Source organism: Mus musculus, chromosome 16, assembly GCF_000001635.26.
Source record: "Mus musculus strain C57BL/6J chromosome 16, GRCm38.p6 C57BL/6J".
NCBI lineage: Eukaryota > Metazoa > Chordata > Mammalia > Rodentia > Muridae > Mus > Mus musculus.
In genome coordinates, this window is record NC_000082.6 from 46,235,531 (window position 1) to 46,250,391 (window position 14,861).

Consider the following 14,861-nt stretch of genomic DNA (forward strand, 5'->3'; position numbering starts at 1 on the left):
AAGCTTTTTTCTTTCCTGCTTCTGTTCTGCAGGCTGCTAAATTTGGTCCCATTGATCTCCTTTTTTTTTTTTTTTCTGAAAGTGATAGTATATTGATTTCCCAGGGATATTATAACAAAGTGGGTGACTGAAAAGCAAGACACTTTATTCTCTCATAGTTCTGAAAGCTAGAAGTCTAAAAAGTAAGTGTAGCAATGCTAAGCTCATTCCCTGACTATCCTTTCTTTACTCTGCTTATTGTATTTGTTTATTTATGTGTTTACTTATTTATTTTGGCAGCCATCAATCCTTGGCTTTTGTCGGCACTTGTATTTTTACAGTCTGTGTTTTGTTATAAGCCATCAATCATTTTGGAATAGGAATTACTTTAGTTAACCCATCTTAACTACGTAATAAACATGAAGACTCTACTTGAAAATAAAATCACATGCGTGGGCTAACATTTTAGGGAGAACATGATCCAACCTGTTAATGACAGGGACATGCATTAGCCAAGAGATGGAGAATTATTATGTTCTCAAGTTCAGGATGTTCGGGCAAAATAAAGTCGTTGTATATGACCACTCAACATGATCACTCAATAACATCTACCTTGTAGAGTTTTACAGAGATTTCTTAAAAACTGGGTTTAATGTTTTCCATTTAAATCCACTACTAATGCTATTAGTTAAGACTATACAGTAAATGTAGCTCCCTCCAAATGTACCCAGCCTTACTATGTCTTGTAGACCTGGAGGTGATTAGCAGGATAGGAACTTCCTTTTCCTTCATTTAATCTACTCTCTCACCACCCACACTATAGACGTTGCTGCCAGCTGTAAATAGCCAAGTGCTCAAAGAACAATCCTCAGGTTATAAACAATACCACTTGATGCTAGAAAAAAACTTATCAAACCAAGGAGCGGAATCACAGGTTAGATGAACTTAATGAGAGAATGCAGTAAAGAATAAAAAGCAGTCAAACTGATGCTTTTAAGACCTCTGTACCCTGGATTCTGGCCCCAGGTCTGGCTATGTTGGCTATTACTGTTATGGCTGTCTGAAGATCTTTCAACTTTCTTTAAGATGAATAGCTCCAATCTGTCCCTAAAGATTCAGATTCTGTCAACTACCTCAAAATGCCTGTCTGGTACCGATTCCCATCCTCACATACTAACATCTCCATCAAGAGCTTGCCATGTGTTCTGTCTCTTTGAGGGTAATACAGCAGGTATAACCCTGAGATTATCCTATGAAAGTCTCAACTACTAATCTGCTTATGTTTGCCCTCAAAGATTGTGAGCTGCAAGAGAATGTGGATTTTTTTGTTGTATTTGTGTATTCAGAATATATTTGAAGAATGTATGAGTGGCCACTCTCCTGCCTCAGATATCAGAAGCTCTGACCACAGCATGATTGAGCTCTAATGGTACAGGTATCTGGGGGAGCTCCCTGGATCATTAACTTCTGTGGACACATACTCCTCGATGTAAGTTCGGAGATATGGTTTTAAGTTTGCAGAAAATTGGACTTAGCTTAGCTCTTCTCTAAAATTCTATAAAATGAGAATAATTCTTATATTTACTTTACACTGCCTTGTGGGTATAAATTTACAAATATCGATGTGGAATACTTATCAGTTTTTGAAGTAAAAGAGTGATGGTTAATACTTCTTAACTATTACTGAACCAGTTACAGTCCTGTCCTGACACTGCTGTAATAAAGTACCATTCCCTTGGTGGCTAAAGACAACACAATTTTATTTTCTTCTAGTCTTGGAGGCCAGGAGAAGTCAACGTGGTTTTACTGGACTAAAATCAAGGTACTGGGAGAATAAGATCCTTTAGAATTATGGAGTGGTATATGGAATTGGTAGTAATATACAAAATGCCCAGAGTATATAATATCTCTAGAAAATGCAGTATTTGCAGTCTATAGTCACAGACTAAGAAAACCTCACAGCCTGGGTGTTTGCTGAAAGCATACACTAAACAAGAATGAACTTGAGAGTCATACTTCACTCAAAAGAACAAGAACATGTTTTGTTCTCCTAGAGTAGAGGCAGTGATATTTTCTAAAAATTAGTGAAAGTCCCCAGGAAGGCCAGGAGATAGTTGTTCACTACAGAGAAGGTAACAATTTCTGAGCCTCTACCTGACATGGTCAGAAGTGCTCAGAAGGCTTGTCCCCTCTCACTTATTTACATAGTGAAACCACAGCAGTATCTACTTGTACGCCACCTTATTGATAAAGGGAAACTAGGAAATATATTTCTTTCAGAGGAGAGAGAGAAAGAGACAGATGGATGGAGGAAAAAAGGAAGGAAGTGGTGGAGAGATGAAGCAAGGGAGGGAATGAAGGAGAAAGGGAGGTTTCTAGTCCTGTTTATGGATTATTTCCAGGTTTCTGGCATTATCTTACGAATATATCAATTTTTTCTCCAGACAGCATTCATTTCTCAATAGTGATGGATTTTGATTGGGAAATAATTTTTAAGCATACTAAAAAATCAGCAAGAGAATATAGCCATAAAAGAAACTGCAAAGACAACTTCTATGTTACTTTTAAAGGAGTTAATGTAAAATCTTATTTTTTATTATTATTAGGTATTTTCCTCATTTACATTTCCAATGCTATGCCAAAAGTCCCCCATACCCTCCCCCCCAACTCCCCTACCTACCCACTCCCACTTCTTGGCCCTGGTGTTCCCCATGTACTGAGGCATATAAAGTTTGCACTGCCAATGGGCCTCTCTTTCCACTGATGGCTGACTAGGCCATCTTCTGATACTTATGCAGCTAGAGACACGAGCTCCAGGGGGTACTGGTTAGTTCATATTGTTGTTCCACCTATAGGGCTGCATGTCCCTTTAACTCCTTGGATACTTTCTCTAGCTCCTCCATTGGGGGCCCTGTGATCCATCCAATAGCTGACTGTGAGCATCGACTTCTGTGTTTGCTAGACCCGGCACAGTCTCACAAGAGACAGCTATATCAGGGTCCTTTCAGCAAAATCTTGCTAGTGTATGCAATGGTGTCAGCATTTAGAGGCTAATTATGGGATGGATCCCCAGATATGGTAGTCTCTAGATGGTCCATCCTTTTGTCTCAGCTCCAAACTTTGTCTCTGTAACTCCTTCCATGGGTGTTTTGTTCCTAATTCTAAGAAGGGGCAAAGTGTCCACACGTTGGTCTTCATTCTTCTTGAGTTTCATATGCTTTATATCTTGTATCTTGGGTATTCTAAGTTTCTGGGCTAATATCCACTTATCACTGAGTATATATCATGTGAGTTCTTTTGTGATTGGGTTACCTCACATAGGATGATGCCCTCCAGGTCAATCCATTTGCCTAGGAATTTCAAAAATTCATTGGTTTTAATAGCTGAGTAGTACTCCATTGTGTAAATGTACCACATTTTCTGTATCCATTCTTCTGTTGAGGGTCATCTGGGTTCTTTCCAGCTTGTGGCTATCATAAAAGAGGCTGCTATGAACATAGTGGAGCATGTGTCCTTCTTGCCGGTTGGAACATCTTCTGGATATATGCCCAAGAGATGTATTGTGGGATCCTCCAGTAGTACTATGTCCAATTTTCTGAGGAACAGCCAGACTGATTTCCAGAGTGGTTGTACAAGCTTGCAATCCCACCAACAATGGAGGAGTGTTCCTCTTTCTCCACATCTTCTCCAGCATCTGCTGTCACCTGAATTTTTGATCTTAGCCATTCTGACTGGTGTGAGATGGAAACTCAGGGCAGTTTTGATTTGCATATCCCTGAGGATTAAGGATGTTGAACATTTTTTCAGGTGCTTCTCAGCCATTCGGTATTCCTCAGGTGAGAATTCTTTCTTTAGCTCTGACCCCATTTTTTAATGGGTTTATGTGATTTTCTGGAGTTCACGTTCTTCAGTTCTTTATATATACTGGATATTAGTCCTCTATCTGATTTAGGATAGGTAAAGATCCTTTCCCAGTCTGTTGGTGGCCTTTTTGTCTTATTGACAGTGTCCTTTGCCTTCCAGAAGCTTTGCGACTTTATGAGGTCCCATTTGTCAATTCTTGATCTTACAGCACAAGCCATTGCTGTTCTATTTAGGAAGTTTTCCCCTATGCCCATATCTTCGAGGCTTTTCCCCACTTTCTACTCTATAAGTTTCACTGTCTCTGGTTTTATGTGGAGTTCCTTGATTCACTTAGATTTGACCTTAGTACAAGGAGATAGGAATGGATCAATTCACATTCTTCTACATGTTAACTGCCAGTTGTGCCAGCACCATTTGTTGAAAATGCTGTCTTCCTTCCACTGGTTGGTTTTAACTCCCTTGTCAAAGATCAAGTGACCATAGGTGTGTGGGTTGATTTCTGGGTCTTCAATTCTATTCCACTTGTCTACTTGTCTGTCGCTATACCAGTACCATGCAGTTTTTATCAAAATTGCTATGTAGTACAGCTTTAGGTCAGGCATGGTGATTCCACCAGAGGTTCTTTTATCCTTGAGAAGAGTTTTTGCTATCCTAGGTTTTTTGTTGTTCCAGATGAATTTGCAGATTGTTCTTTCTAATTTGTTGAAGAATTTAGTTGGAATTTTGATGGGGATTGCATTGAATCTGTAGTTTGCTTTTGGCAAGAAAGCCATTTTTACTATATTGATCCTGCCAATCCTTGAGCATGAGAGATCTTTCCACCTTCTGAGATCGTCTTTAATTTCTTTCTTCAGAGACTTGAAGTTCTTATAATACAGATCTTTCACTTCCTTAGTTAGAGTCAAGCCAAGGTATTTTATATTATTTGTGACTATTGAGAAGGTTGTTGTTTTCCTAATTTCTTTCTCAGCCTGTTTATCCTTTGTGTAGAGAAAGGCTATTGACTTGTTTGAGTTAATTTTATATCCAGCTACTTCATTGAAGCTGTTTATCAGGCTTAGGAGTTCTCTGGTGGAGTTTTTAGGGTCACTTATATATACTATTATATCATCTGCAAAAAGTGATATTTTGATTTCTTCCTTTCCAACTTGTATCCCCTTGATCTCCTTTTGTTGTCGAATTGCTCTGGCTAGGACTTCAAGTAAATGTTGAATAGGTAGGGAGAAAGTGGGCAGGCTTGTCTAGTCCCTGATTTTAGTGGAATTGCTTCCAGTTTTTCACCATTTACTTTGATGTTGGCTACTGGTTTGCTGTAGATTGCTTTTATCATGTTTAGGTATGAGTCTTGAATTCCTGATCTTTCCAAGAATTTTATCATGAATGGGTGTTGGATTTTGTCAAATGCTTTCTCCCCATCTAACGAGATGATCATGTGGTGTTTCTCTTTCAGTTTGTTTATATACTGGATTACGTTGATGGATTTCCATATTTTAAACCATCCCTGCATCCCTGAAATAAAACCTACTTGGTCAGGATGAATGATTGTTTTAATGTGTTCTTGTATTCGCTTAGTGAGAATTTTATTGAGTATTTTTGCATTGATATTCATAAGGGAAATTGGTCTGAAGTTCTCTATCTTTGTTAGGTCTTTTGGTGGTTTAGGTTTCAAAGTAATTGTGGCTTTATAGAATGAATTGTGTAGAGTACCTTCTGCTTCTCTTTTGTGGAATAGTTTGTGAATAACTGGAATTAGATCTTCTTTGAAGGTCTGATAGAACTCTGCACTAAACCCATCTGGTCCTGGGCTTTTTTTTTTTTTTTTTTTTTTTTTATTTTTTTGTTGGGAGACTATTGTGACTGCTTCTATTTCTTTAGGGGATATGGGACTGTTTAGTTCATTAACTTGATCCTGATTTAACTTTGGTACCTGGTATCTGTCTAGAAATTTTTCCATTTCATTCAGGTTTTCCAGTTTTGTTGAGTAGAGCCTTTTGTAGAAGGATGTGATGGTGTTATGGATTTCTTCAGGATCTGTTGTTATGTCTCCCTTTTCATTTCTGATTCAGTTAATTAGGATGCTGTCCCTGTGCCCTCTAGTGAGTCTGGCTAAGGGTTTATCTATCTTGTTGATTTCTCAAAGAACCAACTCCTGGTTTGGTTGATTCTTTGAATAGTTCTTCTTGTTTCCACTAGGTTGATTTAGCCCCTGAGTTTGATTATTTCCTGCCGTCTACTCCTCTTGGGTGAATTTGCTTCCTTTTGTTCTAGAGCTTTTAGGTATGTTGACAGCTGCTAGTGTGTGCCCTCTCTAGTTTCTTTTTGTATGCACTCAGAGCTATGAGTTTCCCTCTTAGAAATGCTTTCATTGTGTCCCATAAGTTTGGGTATGTTGTGTCTTCATTTTCATTAAACTCTAAAATGTCTTTAATTTCTTTCCTTATTCCTTCTTTGACCAACGTATCATTAAGAAGAGTGTTGTTCAGTTTCCACGTGGATGTTGGCTTTCTATTATTTATGTTGTTATTGAAGATCAGTCTTAGCCCATGGTGGTCTGATAGGATGCATGGGACAATTTCAATATTTTTGTATCTGTTGAGGCCTGTTTTGTGACCAATTATATGGTCAATTTTGGGGAAGGTACCATGAGGTACTGAGAAGACGGTATATCCTTTTGTTTTAGGATAAAATGTTTTGTAGATATCTGTTAAATCCATTTGTTTCATAACTTCTGTTAGTTTCACTGTGTCCCTGTTTAGTTTCTGTTTCCACAATCTGTCCATTCATGAAAGTGGTGTGTTGTAGTCTCCCACTATTATTGTGTGAGGTGCAATGTGTGCTTTGAGCTTTACTAAAGTTTCTTTAATGAATGTGGCTGTCCTTGCATTTGGAGCATAGATATTCAGAATTGATAGTTCCTCTTGGAGGATTTTACCTTTGATGAGTATGAAGTATCCCTCCTTGTCTTTTTTGATAACTTTGGGATGGAAGTCAATTTTATTCGATATTATAATGGCTACTCCAGCTTGTTTCTTCAGAACATTTGCTTGGAAAATTGTTTTCCAGCCTTTCACACTGAGGTAGGGTCTGTCTTTTTCCCTGAGATGGATTTCCTGTAAGCAGCAAAATGTTGGTCCTGTTTGTGTAGCCAGTCTGTTAGTCTTTTTATTGGGGAATTGAGTCCATTGATATTAAGAGATATTAAGGAAAGGTAATTGTTGCTTCCTATTATTTTTGTTGTTAGAATTGGCATTCTGTTTTTCTGGCTGTCTTCTTTTTGGTTTGTTGAAGGATCACTTTCTTGTTTTTTCTATGGCGTGGTTTCTGTATTGGATTTTTTCTGTTATTATCCTTTGAAGGGCTGGATTCGTGGAAAGATAATGTGTGAATTTGGTTTTGTCTTGGAATACTTTGCTTTCTCCATCTACAGTAATTGAAAGTTTGGCTGGGTATAGTAGCCTGGGCTGACATTTATGTTCTCTTAGTGTCTGTATAACATCTGTCCAGGCTCTTCTGGCTTTTATAGTCTCTGGTGAAAAATCTGGTGTAAATTCTGATAGGCTTGCCTTTATATGTTACTGGACCTTTTCCCCTTACTGCTTTTAATATTCTATCTTTATTTAGTGCATTTGTTGTTCTGATTATTATGTGTCGGGAGGAATTTCTTTTCTGGTCCAGTCTATTTGGAGTTCTGTAGGCTTCTTGTATGTTCATGGGCATCTCTTTCTTTAGGTTTGGGAAGTTTTCTTCTATAATTTTGTTGAAGATATTTGCTGGCCCTTTGAGTTTAAAATCTTCCTTCTCATCTACTCGTATTATCCGTAGGTTTGGTCTTCTCATTGTGTCCTGGATTTCCTGGATGTTTTGAGTTAGGATCTTTTTTTGCATTTTGCATTTTCTTTGATTGTTGTGCCAATGTTCTCTATGGAATCTTCTGTACCTGAGATTCTCTCTTCCATTTCTTGTATTCTGTTGCTGATGCTCACATCTATGGTTCCAGATTTCTTTCCTAGGGTTTCTATCTCCAGCGTTGCCTCACTTTGGGTTTTCTTTATTGTGTCTACTTCCCTTTTTAGGTTTTGTATGGTTTTGTTGATTTCCATCACCTGTTTGGATGTGTTTTCCTGTTTTTCTTTAAGGTCTTCTACCTGTTTGGTTGTGTTTTCCTGTTTTTCTTTAAGGACTTGTAACTCTTTAGCAGTGTTCTCCTGTATTTCTTTAAGTGTGTTATTAAAGTTCTTCTTGATGTCCTCTACCATCATCATGAGATATGCTTTTAAATCCGGGTCTAGTTTTTCTGGTGTGTTGGGGTGCCTAGGACTGTGTGAGGTGGGAGTGCTGGGTTCTGATGATGGCGAGTGGTCTTGGCTTCTCTTATTAAGATTCTTACGTTTGTCTCTCGCCATCTGGTAATCTCTGGAGTCAGTTGTTATAATTGTCTCTGGTTAGAGCTTGTTCCTCTTATGAGTCTTTTAGTCTCTATCAGCAGACCTTGGATTCTAGCTCTTTCTTGAGTTTCAGTGGTCAGAGCAGTTTCTGCAGGCAAGCTCTCTTCTTGCTGGGAAGGTGCTCAGATATCTGGTGTTCGAACCTGCCTCCTGGCAGAAGTTGTGTTCCACTCAGCAGAGGTCCTGAGATCCAGTGGCGGATGCACTGGGGACCTTGGGGGTGTCTTCTGACTCCATGCCCAAGGTGACCAGGTGCTGGGGCCGACTGGAAGGGACTTGTGACCCTGGTCATTCCGGGTTTTCTGCCCCCTAATTAATGCTGTCTCAGGTCCCGAGTAATTGGATTGGAACAGAAGTTGTGTTCCACTCACCAGAGCTCCTAAGGTCCAGTGGAGAGTGTTCTGGGGACCTTGGTTGTGTCTGGTGCCTCCGCGCCCAATGTGACCCAGTGCTGGGGCAGACCAGAAGGACGTAAAATCTTATATTTCATTTTTTTCCTCAAGTTCAATGTGAAACCAAAAAAAAAAAAAGAAAAGAAAAGAAAAGAAAAAGAAAGAAAGAAAGAAAGAAAGAAAAAGAAAGAAAGAGAAAAAGAAAAAAGAAAAAAAATCAAAGTGACTTTACAGTTCCCAATCCCAAAGCAAGCCTAGGCAGTTTATTCCTTGCTGTTTGCAAGAAAGTCACCTTTCAAAATCACAGGCTTCAAAATTGACAGTCCTGATATATGAGGCAATATGAATACATGATGAAGTCAATGCTGGAGGGAGGGTTATTAGACAGAAGTGCTTCTTAAAAACCATTTTCAACTGATTTAGTGAATACTCTAGTTTCAACTAAAGTAGAGAACAAAGAGGGAAATTAGAATCAGCTTCTAATCTAGGCAGCAGTGATACTGTAGACTATTAATACAACTCAACAGTAAGAAATGACTTTTAGTACAAACCTCAAACATCTGTACAAGCAAGTTCAGCTGTCTTCATTACTTTGAAAGCCAAGCACTAAGCATAGAAAAATGCTAAGCTGATTTGGTTCGGTATTTTCTTTTCAATTTTTTTATAAGACATTTTCTTTTTTTACATTTTAAATGCCATCCCCTTTCCTCATTTCCCCTCCAAACCCCTCTATCCCATTCCCCCTCACCTTGCTCACTATCCTTCCCACTCCCACTTCCCTGTCCTGGCATTCCCCTACACTGGGGCATCAAGCCTTCACAAGGCCAAGGGCCTCTCTTCTCATTGATGTCCCACAAAGCCATCCTCTGGGACATGTGCGCCTGAAGCCTTGAGTCCCTCCTTGTATACTCTTTGGTTGGTGGTTTAGTCCCTGGGAGCTCTGGAGGTTATTGGTTCATAATGTTGTTCCTCCTATGGGGCTGCAAACCCCTTTAGCTCCGTGGGTCCTTTCTCTAGCTCCTCCATTAGGTCTCATGCCCCATGTGTCCTTCCAAGGAAGTGTGAGGGTCAAGTTTTGTGCAAGGACCATGGATGATTAGAAAACTCACTCATCCCTGTACCAATTTGAGGGTATTAGAAAGATGCTGCATCCCCTTCTGCTGGAGATGAGTAGCTCTGTTAATGCTAATTTTAAAGAGAAAGGAACTTCAAGGAAAGAAATAGCTTTACAAGCTTATCAAAATAGCACCAGGATGCACAATTAGCAAACAATAGTGTTCATCCCTCCTCCTGATATCACCTTCCAGGCTCAGGATGTGAAACAAATGACTTCCAGGAATGTCTCTGTCCACCTCTATAAAATCCCAGTTGATCTGAAGGTAGAATGTTCAAGTACTCCTTAAAAGGTCCTGAGCTTCTCATCTCTTCAGGAGCCTGCAGGTTCCACAAAAACTATCCCTGAATAATGACCAAGCTATCATCTCCAGGTGTCTTATTAAATTATTAAACTCCACCACAATTACTGGAGCTGATAAAGTGCTGGCGTAGGGCACAATGGTAGCGGTAATTGTGTGGCAGAATGATTAAACAGCAGGCTGCAATAATTATTCCACTCCATCTTCAGAGATGGAGTCACAGCTCTAACAATCAAATCAATCAATTAGCGAAGAAGAGTGCTGACAAAGGGAAAATCAATAAATACCAAGTTTTCACAACAAAGCAATAAATCAATCCCACATAATTGTGCTGCTTCGTTGTACAGAAAGCATGATAGTATCGGTTATTGCAATTAAATACCGCAGCGATGGTTTCATTTTCTTTACCTATAGTTGTAAGGCAATCTCATTATTTAGACCTTATGGAACATAAATGAATACCAGGTCTCAGTCTATATTTTTCAAAAGAAATGCCATAGCAGAGAACCTCCTTGGTCAGTGAATATCAGGCTCCTGCCACTTTCTTTCTATGGTAAATCCAAGCAACCTATATGGCACCTAGAAAAAAAGAGCAATCAGAACACTGCTTTGGGAGTGTTCTGTGTTGGCCGTTGCGAATTTGCAAAGCATTTTCACAATATTCTCTGCAGACTTCTCACAAATGCCAACGAATGTAAAAAAGAGTAGATCTTTAAATTAATATATTACATAAGGAGGCATACTGATGGGCAAAGCAACGAGGTTTCTCATGGTCACGTGGTTGATGTCACCTGTTTTCACTTCAGTTACTCTGCCTGGGTTACTACTCTTTAAAGGAAAGGATTTCAGCCTCCACCTGCTCCCCAAAGCTGGCTACAGGGCTATTAGTAGCAGGTTTGCAGTGGTGCTGGGCTGAGGATTGGAGGCTTGGGCTGGAAATAGTGCAAGTCCCTAAATGGGTAGGCTCATTCTTTGGCAGACAAACGTGGTCTAAAAATGACGTCTCTTGGGTGCTGCATTAGACGTGACAGAAAATTAGAATTAGTGAAGCCAAGCATCATATCCAAGTTTCTGACGCCTTCAGCTTGTTGTTCAGTTGGCATTGCACTTTTCATATTTTGGTTGTCAACTTTCTAACTGACAATGCAAAATAGAGAATTCTAACAGCACCCACTGGTCTAGTCTTCCAAATATTTCTAGGGTATGTCTTTTCATTTCAGTTTTCAAGCAAACTCAGAATGGATGAGTCCAGACAAGACAAATTACAATGTCTTTTGGTGAGATTATACAGTTGGTGTGTGATTGTAAAAAAACATAGTGATTTAGCTAATATATCATGGTTGCCTCTGACCATAGCAAGATCTATTAGCACTCTTAGGAATCAGAATACTGTCATGTTTGTGGTTATCACCTATAAATGCAAGTAGAGTTAAGTGTAGTAGAATATGGAACAAGTGTCCCAGTGTCCTCTCCCTGCCATGTGATCTAGACCTACCTGATACAGATTCTGATAACATATGTGAAATGTTACAGTACTGGGGACACAGACAGGTGAGTCAGCACAGTTGGATTTTGATGGGGGCTGGCAACCCATGGTCCCTCTACTGGACAGAGGCCCAAATGGCAGAAGATACCCAGGCATCTAAATCTAGGTTGCCAGTCTCCCGGCAATGGCCAACTATGGAAAGCCTACAGTACTGACACTTTTCTCTAAAGGTAAAGTGTTTAATGACTTTTCTTTACCTCCTTTGCAATTTTCCTTCCTTCCTTCCTTCCTTCCTTCCTTCCTTCCTTCCTTCCTTCCTTCCTTCTCATTAAACAACTGGACACCAAGGCTTCTATGATCCACTGCAGCTAATGCCGCAGACCAGACAGTAAGTCACATCCACATTCAATTTCCTACTTAACTTGCTATCCTCCTTATGAAGTATGGGATGATTCCTTCTAAGACACAACCCCTCCAGGGTCCCACCTGCACCATTTCTCTTATAATGGTGGCACACACACTTTGAATTCTGGATTGAAGTTTCCAACCTAAATGTCCTCTCTGAGTGGGAGGAGCTAATTTGCATCTGCCCTTGACTCCTAGGACTTGCTGTCCACTACATATGGAGTTTCCAGAACATAGTTCTGGTTTGGAGGGAGAATAGGCATGCATCTTACAAAACCATCTGATTTGCTAATGCCAGCATTGAAGAATTGTGCAGCAGCTTAGCATTAGCCTTTTGAAATACTTTCAAAGATGGCAGACCATGTTGCCTCTGGGGAGGAATAGATGATGTGAAGGGAAAGACTGGGCCAGAGGGCAAGGGAGTGGAGAAAGTGGAGTTTAAAGAAAAGAGCTAAAAGACATCTTTGATTTAGAGTGACCCCAGGTCACAGCAGATTCTGAGCCATGGGGATGAGAAGAGAGAGAGGGTGGAGGATGGGAGTGTTAGGGGGTGATTTAAGAGATCTACACTATGTGGACATTAAAAATACTGAGCACTGTATCATAATTCTGCCTTATTAAATATCTCATACATTCAACCAGTCTAATATACATATATACATACACATAAGTACATATAAACATATATATGATATATATGTATATATATATGTGTGTATGTATGTGTGTGTGTATGTGTGTGTATGTATGTATGTATATCTGTCAACAATACTATTCCATACTGACTATCAATATTAACTAATTACTGGAAATTCAATAAATGTTCATACACCTTCAAACCAATTTGGGGTGATTTATGTTTAGTTGTCTTGCTTTTTTGTTTTTTGGGTTTTTTTTTTGTTTTTGTTTTTTGTTGTTGTTGTTGTTTTTGTTTTTTTGTAGATCTATTTTTATAGGCAAAGAAAAACAAGACACAGGAGCTTGGCATTCTATTTCACTTGGTTTTCCTGTGAAGGGTTTGCTGCTTACAACATGAAAAAAACAACCCATATTTATTTCTCTTTCCCTCCCTTGCTTTCTCTTTCCTTTCTACCTGGAAGCCACAACACTGTTTTCCGGAGTCTCAAGACCTTACTGACTTTTATTCACTGTTGCTCCCCTCCATGCTCTCCAGTTTCCATCCTAACCTCGAACTTAATGACATTTTCTCTGGGAGTTGTTGAATCTTAGTCCTCGTTGGAAACCACACAGATGTGTTCTCCACAGACTCAGGCTTGCTTAACCATATCAGCCATCTTTGGTTTGTCACATTACTTAGTGCTATTAAGAGAAAGCAACTATGTAAAAGCACACTTTAAACAATGTGGTTGGTTGTATTAGAGACCTGAGGAAAACGTTCAGAAGCAAAAAAAAACTAGGAAGGGTCATGAAGAAGCTGAGAGCTGCTGATCTAGCTCAAAGCAGATACAGGAGTCTTTTTGTAAAGCAACTTATTTGTGAGAGAAATGCTATCCCCAGAAGAAACTTTAAAATGCCATTAGCTGTTTTTCATAAAGCAGGCAGGCTTTCCCCTAATCTTGGAGTGATCTTATTCGATGTTGCTCCGTGTGGTTGTGACTTGCATAGAAGGAAGGTAAAAGGAGGGCCAGTATTTTTATCATTGTCTAAAAGAGAAATAGAGAGGTCTTGTTTCCATAAAGAAGGTACTGGATGAGGGCACTTTTAGGTTTTTTAAATGTAGAGACATGTTCATGGGGAAAGGTTTGAAATGACAGGGCAGTTGCAAGAGGCAGGTAGATAAAGGGATAGCAACCCCGCTTTCTTGGCCTCTGTTACTAAGACAGGTTTTCCTGGTTCCTTCCTGGATTCCACTTTTCTCTTTTTCCTGGTTAGATATGAAGAACAGTCACTACCATGAATGCTCACCATCATCAGCATCAGTCCAAATGAGCCCTCTGATGTTAGCATGTCGTCCTCTCTGTGAGTTGTCTATGTGGTATATGTTAACAGTGGCCCCAAAATAATCAGTACTGGGATATTCCAACCCAAAATTAACATGCTAGTGATAACAAACTTTTGAAACATATGTCACAGTGAATGGGAGGAAGTTGTCTGAAGACCTGAAACTTCAGACAGCAGTGATCAGATTGTCAATATAACAACTCCCCTCAAGTCCTTTGCTCAACCTAGATGCTTCCATGCCCTGGCACACGCACCTGCTTCCATCAGAATTGACAACCAATGCCTGAAACATCCTTTTTTTTAAAGAAAAAAATCTTTTCTTTCTTTCTTTCTCTTTCTTTTTTTTTTCTTTCCTTGGGGAAGTAATTTAACTTTTTTGAGTCTTAATCATCTTTATGTATCAAATAAAAACTTGTGCCTTCTGGTGTTGTTTCAATGATCAAACTGATTGCCTCTTTTAGACTCATATCAGGAAGAAAATCCAAATAATTAAAATTAGGAGAAGGGATACATTTGAGTATATTTTGTATATTGCCTTATGTTTTATAAATGTACTCAATTTGTACGTGTTCTAGTTTGCTTTTGGTTTCTAGGACAAAACAGTAAGCAACACAACTTGACGAGAAAAAGAGTTGACTTGGCTATTGCTTCCGGGTCACAATCTACCATTTGCCTTCCTCTGCCTGGCTTAGTCCTGGAAACCTGACTGGCATAAGAAGGCAATGAAAGAAAGGATAGAAACACAGACAGAGGGGGAGAAAATGTGGAAGTGAGTTGTGTTACTTTAAGGGCACCAACTGCAAACCAGAACCCCCACGATGCAGTTATTGATTACATCTGAACTGAGGAGGCCAGTTTCTGGTCTACAGCTGAACAATAAAGAGGCAGTTGGAGCTAGTCTTGATGGGAGGTC